Below are 17,331 nucleotides of genomic sequence, written 5' to 3'. Positions count from 1 at the left end.
TTTTATTGCACAATAAGCTTTTTTCTTTTTTACATTTTGCTTGATACCACACATCAAGGATAACATACATGATATTATATTGCACACCTCACTATCCTTTTAGTTCTTGTCCATTTGTTGTTGAATCATGTTTAGAATTTAATTTCATTAGTATATAACATTATTCCATTTAAATATAATGTTTTATCTCTGTGTGGCTTATATATTCATATGAACTTTGAATAATAACTAATGTTCAACACACATTTTCTATGTGTAATTATTGATTTAAATTTTATTTTATCACTTTTTTTTCACTCAGTTACTTAATCTTGTGTTAAAAGCTATTGATTACATGCAGATTAACATTATTTCATTATATTAATATCGTGATGAGTCGGATTTTTTTTTTGTTTGGAGTCAAAATTTTCTCTTAAAATGGCAATTGTGTGTTTTTTTTTTTGTTAAATTATGAGGAAGATTTCTTTTGTTTTATTATGGATTTTATGATCTGTTATGTTTATTATTATACCAAGGATCATAAATGATTCACATGGAAAGTAAATTAGACTTTATGTAATTGATAGCTTAAACAGAATGATTGATTTTGCCCATTTTCCAACAGTTTTACCTATTATTTAAAACATCTTTATAGTTTTGATTTTGTTAGTATTTGGAATACATATTTTCTTGCACAATAAGCATATTTCTTTGGTATATTTTGCTTGGTAGCAGGTATTAAAGAAAAAATAAGTAGTTATTATATCACACATCCTCATTGAAAATTTGATGTATGGTCCATTTCATTCGAGATCATGTTTAGGTTTTAATTTCACTAAAAGTCTGCTTTATTCCATTCTAATCTAAGTTTTTTACTCTATTTATACTATATGTACTTATGATATTGTACTAATAACTGATAATGAACATATAATTCTATTTTCTATTTATTGATTTAAATTTGTAATATGACATTATTTTGACAGAATTGCTTAGTAGTTGTATGAATGTTTAATTAATATAAATAAGTAGTGTATTATTTTGACAGAATTGCTTAGTAGTTGTATGAATGTTTAATTAATTTAAATAAGTAGTTATTATATCACACATCCTCATTGAAAATTTGATGTATGGTCCATTTCATTCGAGATCATGTTTAGGTTTTAATTTCACTATAAGTCTGCTTTATTCCATTGTAATCTAAGTTTTTTTCTCTATTTATACTATATGTTCTTATGATATTGTACTAATAACTGATACTGAACATATAATTGTATTTTCTATTTATTGATTTAAATTTATATTTTGATATTAGTAGTTGTATGAATGTTTAATTATTTAATTGCAAATTTATATTATTTCTTTGTTTAGAGCATAAAATTTCTGAGTCACTTTATCCGAGGAGAGTGTTTTTCATAAAAATTTAACTTTTGTATATTTTTTCTACAAATTTATCCTGGAGTTGTGTAGTAGTTTTTTGTATTTACTTTTAATATTATACCATATATCACCAATGAGTTTCAAATTAATATTGGACTTTATGTTATTGATAACTTCAACTATATGATTGATATCTCTCTTTGGCCAGTACATTCAGCTACCTTTTTGTAATATGTGTTTAGTTTTGATTTACAAATAATTTGGAATAGTTATTTTATTGCACAATAAGCTTTTTTCTTTTTTACATTTTGCTTGATACCACACATCAAGGATAACATACATGATATTATATTGCACACCTCACTATCCTTTTAGTTCTTGTCCATTTGTTGTTGAATCATGTTTAGAATTTAATTTCATTAGAATATAACATCATTCCATTTAAATATAATGTTTTATCTCTGTGTGGCTTATATATTCATATGAACTTTGAATAATAACTAATGTTCAACACACATTTTCTATGTGTAATTATTGATTTAAATTTTATTTTATCACTTTTTTTTCACTCAGTTACTTAATCTTGTGTTAAAAGCTATTGATTACATGCAGATTAACATTATTTCATTTTATTAATATCGTGATGAGTCGGATTTTTTTTGTGTTTGGTGTCAAAATTTTCTCTTAAAATGGCAATTGTGTTTTTTTTTTTGTTAAATTATGAGGAAGATTTCATTTATTTTATTATGGATTTTATTATGTGTTATGTTTATTATTATACCAAGGATCATAAATGATTCACATGGAAAGTAAATTAGACTTTATGTAATTGATAGCTTAAACAGAATGATTGATTTTGCCCATTTTCCAACAGTTTTACCTATTATTTAAAACATCTTTATAGTTTTGATTTTGTTAGTATTTGGAATACATATTTTCTTGCACAATAAGCATATTTCTTTGGTATATTTTGCTTGGTAGCAGGTATTAAAGAAAAAATAAGTAGTTATTATATCACACATCCTCATTGAAAATTTGATGTATGGTCCATTTCATTCGAGATCATGTTTAGGTTTTAATTTCACTAAAAGTCTGCTTTATTCCATTCTAATCTAAGTTTTTTACTCTATTTATACTATATGTACTTATGATATTGTACTAATAACTGATATTGAACATATAATTCTATTTTCTATTTATTGATTTAAATTTGTAATATGACATTATTTTGACAGAATTGCTTAGTAGTTGTATGAATGTTTAATTAATATAAATAAGTAGTGTATTATTTTGACAGAATTGCTTAGTAGTTGTATGAATGTTTAATTAATTTAAATAAGTAGTTATTATATCACACATCCTCATTGAAAATTTGATGTATGGTCCATTTCATTCGAGATCATGTTTAGGTTTTAATTTCACTATAAGTCTGCTTTATTCCATTGTAATCTAAGTTTTTTTCTCTATTTATACTATATGTTCTTATGATATTGTACTAATAACTGATACTGAACATATAATTGTATTTTCTATTTATTGATTTAAATTTATATTTTGATATTAGTAGTTGTATGAATGTTTAATTATTTAATTGCAAATTTATATTATTTCTTTGTTTAGAGCATAAAATTTCTGAGTCACTTTATCCGAGGAGAGTGTTTTTCATAAAAATTTAACTTTTGTATATTTTTTCTACAAATTTATCCTGGAGTTGTGTAGTAGTTTTTTGTATTTACTTTTAATATTATACCATACATCACCAATGAGTTTCAAATTAATATTGGACTTTATGTTATTGATAACTTCAACTATATGATTGATATCTCTCTTTGGCCAGTACATTCAGCTACCTTTTTGTAATATGTGTTTAGTTTTGATTTACAAATAATTTGGAATAGTTATTTTATTGCACAATAAGCTTTTTTCTTTTTTACATTTTGCTTGATACCACACATCAAGGATAACATACATGATATTATATTGCACACCTCACTATCCTTTTAGTTCTTGTCCATTTGTTGTTGAATCATGTTTAGAATTTAATTTCATTAGTATATAACATTATTCCATTTAAATATAATGTTTTATCTCTGTGTGGCTTATATATTCATATGAACTTTGAATAATAACTAATGTTCAACACACATTTTCTATGTGTAATTATTGATTTAAATTTTATTTTATCACTTTTTTTTCACTCAGTTACTTAATCTTGTGTTAAAAGCTATTGATTACATGCAGATTAACATTATTTCATTATATTAATATCGTGATGAGTCGGATTTTTTTTTTGTTTGGAGTCAAAATTTTCTCTTAAAATGGCAATTGTGTGTTTTTTTTTTTGTTAAATTATGAGGAAGATTTCATTTATTTTATTATGGATTTTATTATGTGTTATGTTTATTATTATACCAAGGATCATAAATGATTCACATGGAAAGTAAATTAGACTTTATGTAATTGATAGCTTAAACAGAATGATTGATTTTGCCCATTTTCCAACAGTTTTACCTATTATTTAAAACATCTTTATAGTTTTGATTTTGTTAGTATTTGGAATACATTTTTTCTTGCACAATAAGCTTGTTTCTTTGGTATATTTTGCTTGGTACCAGGTATTAAAGAAAAAATAAGTAGTTATTATATGACACATCCTCATTGAAAATTTGATGTATGGTCCATTTCATTCGAGACCATGTTTAGGTTTTAATTTCACTATAAGTCTGCTTTATTCCATTGTAATCTAAGTTTTTTTCTCTATTTATACTATATGTTCATATGATATTGTACTAATAACTGATATTGAACATATAATTATATTTTCTATTTATTGATTTAAATTTATATTATGATATTAGTAGTTGTATGAATGTTTAATTATTTATTTGCAATTTTTTATTATTTCTTTGTTTAGAGCATAAAATTTCTGAGTCACTTTATCTGAGCAGAGTGTTTTTTATAAAAATTTAACTTTTGTATATTTTTTCTTCTAATTTATCCTGGAGTTGTGTAGTAGTTTTTTGTATTTACTTTTAATATTATACCATACATCACCAATGAGTTTCAAATTAATATTGGACTTTATGTTATTGATAACTTCAACTATATGATTGATATCTCTCTTTGGCCAGTACATTCAGCTACCTTTTTGTAATATTTGTTTAGTTTTGATTTACTAATTATTTGGAATAGTTATTTTATTGCACAATAAGCTTTTTTCTTTGTTACATTTTGCTTCATACCACACATCAAGGATAACATACATGATATTATATTGCACACCTCACTATCCTTTTAGTTCTTGTCCATTTGTTGTTGAATCATGTTTAGAATTTAATTTCATTAGTATATAACATTATTCCATTTAAATATAATGTTTTATCTCTGTGTGGCTGATATATTCATATGAACTTTGAATAATAACTAATGTTCAACACACATTTTCTATGTGTAATTATTGATTTAAATTTTATTTTATCACTTTTTTTTCACTCAGTTACTTAATCTTGTGTTAAAAGCTATTGATTACATGCAGATTATCATTATTTCATTTTATTAATATCGTGATGAGTCGGATTTTTGTTTGTTTGGAGTCAAAATTTTCTCTTAAAATGGCAATTGTGTTTTTTTTTGTTAAATTATTAGGAAGATTTCTTTTGTTTTATTATGGATTTTATGATCTGTTATGTTTATTATTATACCAAGGATCATAAATGATTCACATGGAAAGTAAATTAGACTTTATGTAATTGATAGCTTAAACAGAATGATTGATTTTGCCCATTTTCCAACAGTTTTACCTATTATTTAAAACATCTTTATAGTTTTGATTTTGTTAGTATTTGGAATACATATTTTCTTGCACAATAAGCATATTTCTTTGGTATATTTTGCTTGGTAGCAGGTATTAAAGAAAAAATAAGTAGTTATTATATCACACATCCTCATTGAAAATTTGATGTATGGTCCATTTCATTCGAGATCATGTTTAGGTTTTAATTTCACTAAAAGTCTGCTTTATTCCATTCTAATCTAAGTTTTTTACTCTATTTATACTATATGTACTTATGATATTGTACTAATAACTGATAATGAACATATAATTCTATTTTCTATTTATTGATTTAAATTTGTAATATGACATTATTTTGACAGAATTGCTTAGTAGTTGTATGAATGTTTAATTAATATAAATAAGTAGTGTATTATTTTGACAGAATTGCTTAGTAGTTGTATGAATGTTTAATTAATTTAAATAAGTAGTTATTATATCACACATCCTCATTGAAAATTTGATGTATGGTCCATTTCATTCGAGATCATGTTTAGGTTTTAATTTCACTATAAGTCTGCTTTATTCCATTGTAATCTAAGTTTTTTTCTCTATTTATACTATATGTTCTTATGATATTGTACTAATAACTGATACTGAACATATAATTGTATTTTCTATTTATTGATTTAAATTTATATTTTGATATTAGTAGTTGTATGAATGTTTAATTATTTAATTGCAAATTTATATTATTTCTTTGTTTAGAGCATAAAATTTCTGAGTCACTTTATCCGAGGAGAGTGTTTTTCATAAAAATTTAACTTTTGTATATTTTTTCTACAAATTTATCCTGGAGTTGTGTAGTAGTTTTTTGTATTTACTTTTAATATTATACCATATATCACCAATGAGTTTCAAATTAATATTGGACTTTATGTTATTGATAACTTCAACTATATGATTGATATCTCTCTTTGGCCAGTACATTCAGCTACCTTTTTGTAATATGTGTTTAGTTTTGATTTACAAATAATTTGGAATAGTTATTTTATTGCACAATAAGCTTTTTTCTTTTTTACATTTTGCTTGATACCACACATCAAGGATAACATACATGATATTATATTGCACACCTCACTATCCTTTTAGTTCTTGTCCATTTGTTGTTGAATCATGTTTAGAATTTAATTTCATTAGAATATAACATCATTCCATTTAAATATAATGTTTTATCTGTGTGTGGCTTATATATTCAAATGAACTTTGAATAATAACTAATGTTCAACACACATTTTCTTTGTGTAATTATTGATTTAAATTTCATTTTATCCCTTTTTTTTCACTCAGTTAGTTAATCTTGTGTTAAAAGCTATTGATTACATGCAGATTATTATTATTTCATTTTATTAATATCGTGATGAGTCTGATTTTTTTTTGTTTGGAGTCAAAATTTTCTCTTAAAATGGCAATTGTGTTTTTTTTTGTTAAATTATGAGGAAGATTTCTTTTGTTTTATTATGGATTTTATGATTTGTTATGTTTATTATTATACCAAGGATGATAAATGATTCACATGGAAAATAAATTAGACTTTATGTAATTGATAGCTTAAACAGAATGATTGATTTTACCCAACAGTTTAACCTATTATTTAAAACATCTTTAGAGCTTTGATTTTGTTAGTATTTTTAATACCTATTCTCTTGCACAATAAGCTTGTTTCTTTGATATATTTTGCTTTGTAGCAGGTATTAAAGAAAAAATAAGTAATTATTATATCACACATCCTCATTGAAAATTTGATGTATGGTCCATTTCATGCCAGATCATGTTTAGGTTATAATTTCACTATAAGTCTGCTTTATTTCCTTGTAATCTAAGTTTTTTTCTCTATTTATACTATATGTTCTTATGATATTGTACTAATTACTGATATTGAACATATAATTCTATTTTCTATTAATTGATTTAAATTTATATTATGACATTATTTTGACAGAATTGCTTAGTAGTTGTATGAATGTTTAATTATTTATTTGCAAATTTTTATTATTTCTTTATTTAGAGCGTGAAATTTGTGGGTCATATTATCTGAGGAGAATGTTTTTCATAAAAATTTAAGGTTTGTATATTTTTTCTTTTAAATTATTTGTTTAGTTGTGTACAAGTTTTTTGTATTAATTTTAATATTATACCATACATCACCAATGAGTTTGAAATTAATATTGGACTTTATGTTAGTGATAACTTCAACAATATGATTGATATCTCTCTTTGGCCAGTACATTCACCTACCTTTTTGTAATATTTGTTTAGTTTCGATTTACTTATTATTTGGAGTAGATATTTTATTGCATAATAAACTTGTTTCTTTGTTACATTTTGCTTGATACTACTCATCAAGGATAACTTACATGATATTATATTGCACACCTCACTATCCTTTCAGTTATTGTCCATTTGTTTTCAAATCATGTTTAGAATTTAATTTCATTAGAATATATCATCATTCCATTTAATTATAATGTTTTATCTCTGTGTGGCTTATATATTCATATGAACTTTGAATAATAACTAATGTTCAACACACATTTTCTATGTGTAATTATTGATTTAAATTTTATTTTATCACTTTTTTTTCACTCAGTTACTTAATCTTGTGTTAAAAGCTATTGATTACATGCAGATTAACATTATTTCATTTTATTAATATCGTGATGAGTCGGATTTTTTTTTTTGTTTGGTGTCAAAATTTTCTCTTAAAATGGCAATTGTGTTTTTTTTTTGTTAAATTATGAGGAAGATTTCATTTATTTTATTATGGATTTTATTATGTGTTATGTTTATTATTATACCAAGGATCATAAATGATTCACATGGAAAGTAAATTAGACTTTATGTAATTGATAGCTTAAACAGAATGATTGATTTTGCCCATTTTCCAACAGTTTTACCTATTATTTAAAACATCTTTATAGTTTTGATTTTGTTAGTATTTGGAATACATATTTTCTTGCACAATAAGCATTTTTCTTTGGTATATTTTGCTTGGTAGCAGGTATTAAAGAAAAAATAAGTAGTTATTATATCACACATCCTCATTGAAAATTTGATGTATGGTCCATTTCATTCGAGATCATGTTTAGGTTTTAATTTCACTAAAAGTCTGCTTTATTCCATTCTAATCTAAGTTTTTTACTCTATTTATACTATATGTACTTATGATATTGTACTAATAACTGATATTGAACATATAATTCTATTTTCTATTTATTGATTTAAATTTGTAATATGACATTATTTTGACAGAATTGCTTAGTAGTTGTATGAATGTTTAATTAATATAAATAAGTAGTGTATTATTTTGACAGAATTGCTTAGTAGTTGTATGAATGTTTAATTAATTTAAATAAGTAGTTATTATATCACACATCCTCATTGAAAATTTGATGTATGGTCCATTTCATTCGAGATCATGTTTAGGTTTTAATTTCACTATAAGTCTGCTTTATTCCATTGTAATCTAAGTTTTTTTCTCTATTTATACTATATGTTCTTATGATATTGTACTAATAACTGATATTGAACATATAATTGCATTTTCTATTTATTGATTTAAATTTATATTTTGATATTAGTAGTTGTATGAATGTTTAATTATTTAATTGCAAATTTATATTATTTCTTTGTTTAGAGCATAAAATTTCTGAGTCACTTTATCCGAGGAGAGTGTTTTTCATAAAAATTTAACTTTTGTATATTTTTTCTACAAATTTATCCTGGAGTTGTGTAGTAGTTTTTTGTATTTACTTTTAATATTATACCATACATCACCAATGAGTTTCAAATTAATATTGGACTTTATGTTATTGATAACTTCAACTATATGATTGATATCTCTCTTTGGCCAGTACATTCAGCTACCTTTTTGTAATATGTGTTTAGTTTTGATTTACAAATAATTTGGAATAGTTATTTTATTGCACAATAAGCTTTTTTCTTTTTTACATTTTGCTTGATACCACACATCAAGGATAACATACATGATATTATATTGCACACCTCACTATCCTTTTAGTTCTTGTCCATTTGTTGTTGAATCATGTTTAGAATTTAATTTCATTAGAATATAACATCATTCCATTTAAATATAATGTTTTATCTGTGTGTGGCTTATATATTCAAATGAACTTTGAATAATAACTAATGTTCAACACACATTTTCTTTGTGTAATTATTGATTTAAATTTCATTTTATCCCTTTTTTTTCACTCAGTTAGTTAATATTGTATTAAAAGCTATTGATTACATGCAGATTATTATTATTTCATTTTATTAATATCGTGATGAGTCTGATTTTTTTTTGTTTGGAGTCAAAATTTTCTCTTAAAATGGCAATTGTGTTTTTTTTTTGTTAAATTATGAGGAAGATTTCTTTTGTTTTATTATGGATTTTATGATTTGTTATGTTTATTATTATACCAAGGATGATAAATGATTCACATGGAAAATAAATTAGACTTTATGTAATTGATAGCTTAAACAGAATGATTGATTTTACCCAACAGTTTAACCTATTATTTAAAACATCTTTAGAGCTTTGATTTTGTTAGTATTTTTAATACCTATTCTCTTGCACAATAAGCTTGTTTCTTTGATATATTTTGCTTTGTAGCAGGTATTAAAGAAAAAATAAGTAATTATTATATCACACATCCTCATTGAAAATTTGATGTATGGTCCATTTCATGCCAGATCATGTTTAGGTTATAATTTCACTATAAGTCTGCTTTATTTCCTTGTAATCTAAGTTTTTTTCTCTATTTATACTATATGTTCTTATGATATTGTACTAATAACTGATATTGAACATATAATTCTATTTTCTATTAATTGATTTAAATTTATATTATGACATTATTTTCACAGAATTGCTTAGTAGTTGTATGAATGTTTAATTATTTATTTGCAAATTTTTATTATTTCTTTGTTTAGAGCGTGAAATTTGTTGGTCATATTATCTGAGGAGAATGTTTTTCATAAAAATTTAAGGTTTGTATATTTTTTCTTTTAAATTATTGTTTAGTTGTGTACAAGTTTTTTGTATTATTTTTAATATTATACCATACATCACCAATGAGTTTGAAATTAATATTGGACTTTATGTTAGTGATAACTTCAACAATATGATTGATATCTCTCTTTGGCCAGTACATTCACCTACCTTTTTGTAATATTTGTTTAGTTTTGATTTACTAATTATTTGGAGTAGATATTTTATTGCATAACAAACTTGTTTCTTTGTTACATTTTGCTTGATACTACTCATCAAGGATAACTTACATGATATTATATTGCACACCTCACTATCCTTTCAGTTATTGTCCATTTGTTTTCAAATCATGTTTAGAATTTAATTTCATTAGAATATATCATCATTCCATTTAATTATAATGTTTTATCTCTGTGTGGCTTATATATTCATATGAACTTTGAATAATAACTAATGTTCAACACACATTTTCTTTGTGTAATTATTGATTTAAATTTCATTTTATCCCTTTTTTTTCACTCAGTTAGTTAATCTTGTGTTAAAAGCTATTGATTACATGAGATTATTATTATTTCATTTTATTAATATCGTGATGAGTCTGATTTTTTTTTGTTTGGAGTCAAAATTTTCTCTTAAAATGGCAATTGTGTTTTTTTTTTGTTAAATTATGAGGAAGATTTCTTTTGTTTTATTATGGATTTTATGATTTGTTATGTTTATTATTATACCAAGGATGATAAATGATTCACATGGAAAATAAATTAGACTTTATGTAATTGATAGCTTAAACAGAATGATTGATTTTACCCAACAGTTTAACCTATTATTTAAAACATCTTTAGAGCTTTGATTTTGTTAGTATTTTTAATACCTATTCTCTTGCACAATAAGCTTGTTTCTTTGATATATTTTGCTTTGTAGCAGGTATTAAAGAAAAAATAAGTAATTATTATATCACACATCCTCATTGAAAATTTGATGTATGGTCCATTTCATGCCAGATCATGTTTAGGTTATAATTTCACTATAAGTCTGCTTTATTTCCTTGTAATCTAAGTTTTTTTCTCTATTTATACTATATGTTCTTATGATATTGTACTAATAACTGATATTGAACATATAATTCTATTTTCTATTAATTGATTTAAATTTATATTATGACATTATTTTCACAGAATTGCTTAGTAGTTGTATGAATGTTTAATTATTTATTTGCAAATTTTTATTATTTCTTTGTTTAGAGCGTGAAATTTGTTGGTCATATTATCTGAGGAGAATGTTTTTCATAAAAATTTAAGGTTTGTATATTTTTTCTTTTAAATTATTGTTTAGTTGTGTACAAGTTTTTTGTATTATTTTTAATATTATACCATACATCACCAATGAGTTTGAAATTAATATTGGACTTTATGTTAGTGATAACTTCAACAATATGATTGATATCTCTCTTTGGCCAGTACATTCACCTACCTTTTTGTAATATTTGTTTAGTTTTGATTTACTAATTATTTGGAGTAGATATTTTATTGCATAACAAACTTGTTTCTTTGTTACATTTTGCTTGATACTACTCATCAAGGATAACTTACATGATATTATATTGCACACCTCACTATCCTTTCAGTTATTGTCCATTTGTTTTCAAATCATGTTTAGAATTTAATTTCATTAGAATATATCATCATTCCATTTAATTATAATGTTTTATCTCTGTGTGGCTTATATATTCATATGAACTTTGAATAATAACTAATGTTCAACACACATTTTCTTTGTGTAATTATTGATTTAAATTTCATTTTATCCCTTTTTTTTCACTCAGTTAGTTAATCTTGTGTTAAAAGCTATTGATTACATGCAGATTATTATTATTTCATTTTATTAATATCGTGATGAGTCTGATTTTTTTTTGTTTGGAGTCAAAATTTTCTCTTAAAATGGGAATTGTGTTTTTTTTTTTTTTTTTTTTTTGTTAAATTATGAGGAAGATTTCTTTTGTTTTATTATGGATTTTATGATTTGTTATGTTTATTATTATACCAAGGATGATAAATGATTCACATGGAAAATAAATTAGACTTTATGTAATTGATAGCTTAAACAGAATGATTGATTTTACCCAACAGTTTAACCTATTATTTAAAACATCTTTAGAGCTTTGATTTTGTTAGTATTTGGAATACCTATTCTCTTGCAGAATAAGCTTGTTTCTTTGATATATTTTGCTTGATAGCAGGTATTAAAGAAAAAATAAGTAGTTATTATATCACACATCCTCATTGAAAATTTGATTTATGGTCCATTTCATTCGAGATCATGTTTAGGTTTTAATTTCACTAAAAGTCTGCTTTATTCCATTCTAATCTAAGTTTTTTACTCTATTTATACTATATGTACTTATGATATTGTAATAATAACTGATATTGAACATATAATTCTATTTTCTATTTATTGATTTAAATTTGTATTATGACATTATTTTGACAGAATTGCTTAGTAGTTGTATGAATGTTTAATTAATATAAATAAGTAGTGTATTATTTTGACAGAATTGCTTAGTAGTTGTATGAATGTTTAATTAATTTAAATAAGTAGTTATTATATCACACATCCTCATTGAAAATTTGATGTATGGTCCATTTTATTCGAGATCATGTTTAGGTTTAAATTTCACTATAAGTCTGCTTTATTCCATTGTAATCTAAGTTTTTTTCTCTATTTATACTATATGTTCTTATGATATTGTACTAATAACTGATATTCAACATATAATTCTATTTTCTATTAATTGATTTAAATTCATATTATGACATTATTTGGTCAAAATTGCTTAGTAGTTGTATGAATGTTTAATTAGTTATTTGCAAATTTTTATTATTTCTTTGTTTAGAGTGTGAAATTTGTGGGTCATATTATCTGAGGAGAATGTTTTTCATAAAAATTTAAGGTTTGTATATTTTTTGTTTTAAATTATTCTGGAGTTGTGTACAAGTTTTTTGTATTAATTTTAATATTATACCATACATCACCAATGAGTTTGAAATTAATATTGGACTTTATGTTAGTGATAACTTCAACAATATGATTGATATCTCTCTTTGGCCAGTACATTCACCTACCTTTTTGTAATATTTGTTTAGTTTTGATTTACTAATTATTTGGAGTAGATATTTTATTGCACAATAAACTTGTTTCTTTGTTACATTTTGCTTGATACTACTCATCAAGGATAACTTACATGATATTATATTGCACACCTCACTATCCTTTCAGTTATTGTCCATTTGTTTTCAAATCATGTTTAGAATTTAATTTCATTAGAATATATCATCATTCCATTTAATTATAATGTTTTATCTCTGTGTGGCTTATATATTCATATGAACTTTGAATAATAACTAATGTTCAACACACATTTTCTATGTGTAATTATTGATTTAAATTTCATTTTATCACTTTTTTTTTCACTCAGTTACTTAATCTTGTGTTAAAAGCTATTGATTACATGCAGATTAACATTATTTCATTTTATTAATATCGTGATGAGTCGGATTTTTTTTGTTTGGAGTCAAAATTTTCTCTTAAAATGGCAATTGTGTTTTTTTTTTGTTAAATTATGAGGAAGATTTCATTTATTTTATTATGGATTTTATTATGTGTTATGTTTATTATTATACCAAGGATGATAAATGATTCACATGGAAAGTAAATTAGACTTTATGTAATTGATAGCTTAAACAGAATGATTGATTTTGCCCATTTTCCAACAGTTTTACCTATTATTTAAAACATCTTTATAGTTTTGATTTTGTTAGTATTTGGAATACATATTTTCTTGCACAATAAGCTTGTTTCTTTGGTATATTTTGCTTGGTAGCAGGTATTAAAGAAAAATTAAGTAGTTATTATATCACACATCCTCATTGAAAATTTTATGTATGGTCCATTTCATTCGAGATCATGTTTAGGTTTTAATTTCACTAAAAGTCTGCTTTATTCCATTCTAATCTAAGTTTTTTTCTCTATTTATACTATATGTTCTTATGATATTGTACTAATAACTGATATTGAACGCATAATTATATTTTCTATTTATTGATTTAAATTTAATTTATTATATTAGTACTTGTATGAATGTTTAATTATTTATTTGCAAATTTTTATTATTTCTTTGTTTAGAGCATAAAATTTCTGAGTCACTTTATCTGAGCAGAGTGTTTTTCATAAAAATTTAACTTTTGTATATTTTTTCTTCTAATTTATCCTGGAGTTGTGTAGTAGTTTTTTGTATTTACTTTTAATATTATACCATACATCACCAATGAGTTTCAAATTAATATTGCACTTTATGTTATTGATAACTACAACAATATGATTGATATCTCTCTTTGCCGTTACATTCAGCTACCTTTTTGTAATATTTGTTTAGTTTTGATTTACTAATTATTTGGAATAGTTATTTTATTGCACAATAAGCTTTTTTCTTTGATACATTTTGCTTGATACCACACATCAACTATAACTTACATGATATTATATTGCACACCTCACTATCCTTTCAGTTATTGTCCATTTGTTGTCGAATCATGTTTAGAATTTAATTTCATTAGAATATAACATCATTCCATTTAAATATAATGTTTTATCTGTGTGTGGCTTATATATTCAAATGAACTTTGAATAATAACTAATGTTCAACACACATTTTCTTTGTGTAATTATTGATTTACATTTCATTTTATCACTTTTTTTTTACTTAGTTTCTTAATCTTGTTTTAAAAGCCATTTATTACATGCAGATTATCATTATTTCATTTCATTAATATCGTGATGAGTCGGATTTTTTATGTCTGGAGTCAAAATTTTCTCTTAAAATGGCAATTGTGTTTTTTTTTGTTAAATTATGAGGAAGATTTCATTTATTTTATTATGGATTTTATTATGTGTTATGTTTATTATTATACCAAGGATCATAAATGATTCACATGGAAAGTAAATTAGACTTTATGTAATTGATAGCTTAAACAGAATGATTGATTTTGCCCATTTTCGTACAGTTTAACCTATTATTTAAAAATCTTTATAGTTTTGATTTTGTTAGTATTTGGAATACCTATTTTCTTGCACAATAAGCTTGTTTCTTTGATATATTTTGCTTGGTAGCAGGTATTAAAGAAAAAATAAGTAGTTATTATATCACACATCCTCATTGAAAATTTGATTTATGGTCCATTTCATTCGAGATCATGTTTAGGTTTGAATTTCACTAAAAGTCTGCTTTATTCCATTCTAATCTAAGTTTTTTACTCTATTTATACTATATGTACTTATGATATTGTACTAATAACTGATATTGAACATATAATTCTATTTTCTATTTATTGATTTAAATTTGTATTATGACATTATTTTGACAGAATTGCTTAGTAGTTGTATGAATGTTTAATTAATATAAATAAGTAGTGTATTATTTTGACAGAATTGCTTAGTAGTTGTATGAATGTTTAATTAATATAAATAAGTAGTGTATTATTTTGACCGAATTGCTTAGTAGTTGTATGTATGTTTAATTAATTTAAATAAGTAGTTATTATATCACACATCCTCATTCAAAATTTGATGTATGGTCCATTTCATTCGAGACCATGTTTAGGTTTTAATTTCACTATAAGTCTGCTTTATTCCATTGTAATCTAAGTTTTTTTCTCTATTTATACTATATGTTCATATGATATTGTACTAATAACTGATATTGAACATATAATTCTATTTTCTATTTATTGATTTAAATTTGTAATATGACATTATTTTGACAGAATTGCTTAGTAGTTGTATGAATGTTTAATTAATATAAATAAGTAGTGTATTATTTTGACAGAATTGCTTAGTAGTTGTATGAATGTTTAATTAATTTAAATAAGTAGTTATTATATCACACTTCCTCATTGAAAATTTGATGTATGGTCCATTTCATTCGAGATCATGTTTAGGTTTTAATTTCACTATAAGTCTGCTTTATTCCATTGTAATCTAAGTTTTTTTCTCTATTTATACTATATGTTCTTATGATATTGTACTAATAACTGATATTGAACATATAATTGTATTTTCTATTTATTGATTTAAATTTATATTTTGATATTAGTAGTTGTATGAATGTTTAATTATTTAATTGCAAATTTATATTATTTCTTTGTTTAGAGCATAAAATTTCTGAGTCACTTTATCTGAGGAGAGTGTTTTTCATAAAAATTTAACTTTTGTATATTTTTTCTTCAAATTTATCCTGGAGTTGTGTAGTAGTTTTTTGTATTTACTTTTAATATTATACCATACATCACCAATGAGTTTCAAATTAATATTGGACTTTATGTTATTGATAACTTCAACTATATGATTGATATCTCTCTTTGGCCAGTACATTCAGCTACCTTTTTGTAATATGTGTTTAGTTTTGATTTACAAATAATTTGGAATAGTTATTTTATTGCACAATAAGCTTTTTTCTTTTTTACATTTTGCTTGATACCACACATCAAGGATAACATACATGATATTATATTGCACACCTCACTATCCTTTTAGTTCTTGTCCATTTGTTGTTGAATCATGTTTAGAATATAATTTCATTAGAATATAACATCATTCCATTTAAATATAATGTTTTATCTGTGTGTGGCTTATATATTCAAATGAACTTTGAATAATAACTAATGTTCAACACACATTTTCTTTGTGTAATTATTGATTTAAATTTCATTTTATCACTTTTTTTTCACTCAGTTAGTTAATCTTGTGTTAAAAGCTATTGATTACATGCAGATTATTATTATTTCATTTTATTAATATCGTGATGAGTCTGATTTTTTTTTGTTTGGAGTCAAAAATTTCTCTTAAAATGGCAATTGTGTTTTTTTTTTGTTAAATTATGAGGAAGATTTCTTTTGTTTTATTATGGATTTTATGATTTGTTATGTTTATTATTATACCAAGGATGATAAATGATTCACATGGAAAATAAATTAGACTTTATGTAATTGATAGCTTAAACAGAATGATTGATTTTACCCAACAGTTTAACCTATTATTTAAAACATCTTTAGAGCTTTGATTTTGTTAGTATTTGGAATACCTATTTTCTTGC

General features: G+C 23.7%; 1 long non-coding RNA gene across 2 annotated transcripts in view; it reads left to right on the top strand.

Annotated features, from left to right (window-relative positions):
- Window positions 1–17,331, top strand: part of LOC129958544 (uncharacterized) — a 48,830-nt gene that overhangs the window by 10,696 nt on the left and 20,803 nt on the right. Inside the window, exons 4-6 of one of the 2 annotated variants that reach the window (XR_008783241.1) lie at window positions 7,200–7,256; window positions 10,130–10,186; window positions 11,429–11,463. This is a non-coding gene — a long non-coding RNA (uncharacterized LOC129958544). Of the gene's footprint in view, window positions 1–7,199; window positions 7,257–10,129; window positions 10,187–11,428; window positions 11,464–17,331 lie in introns of those variants that run through there. The other variant, XR_008783242.1, reaches the window with a different exon arrangement.

This window comes from Argiope bruennichi, chromosome X1, assembly GCF_947563725.1.
Source record: "Argiope bruennichi chromosome X1, qqArgBrue1.1, whole genome shotgun sequence".
NCBI lineage: Eukaryota > Metazoa > Arthropoda > Arachnida > Araneae > Araneidae > Argiope > Argiope bruennichi.
Note: the sequence above shows the minus strand (reverse complement) of the source record. Positions and strands in the feature narration are given on the sequence as shown.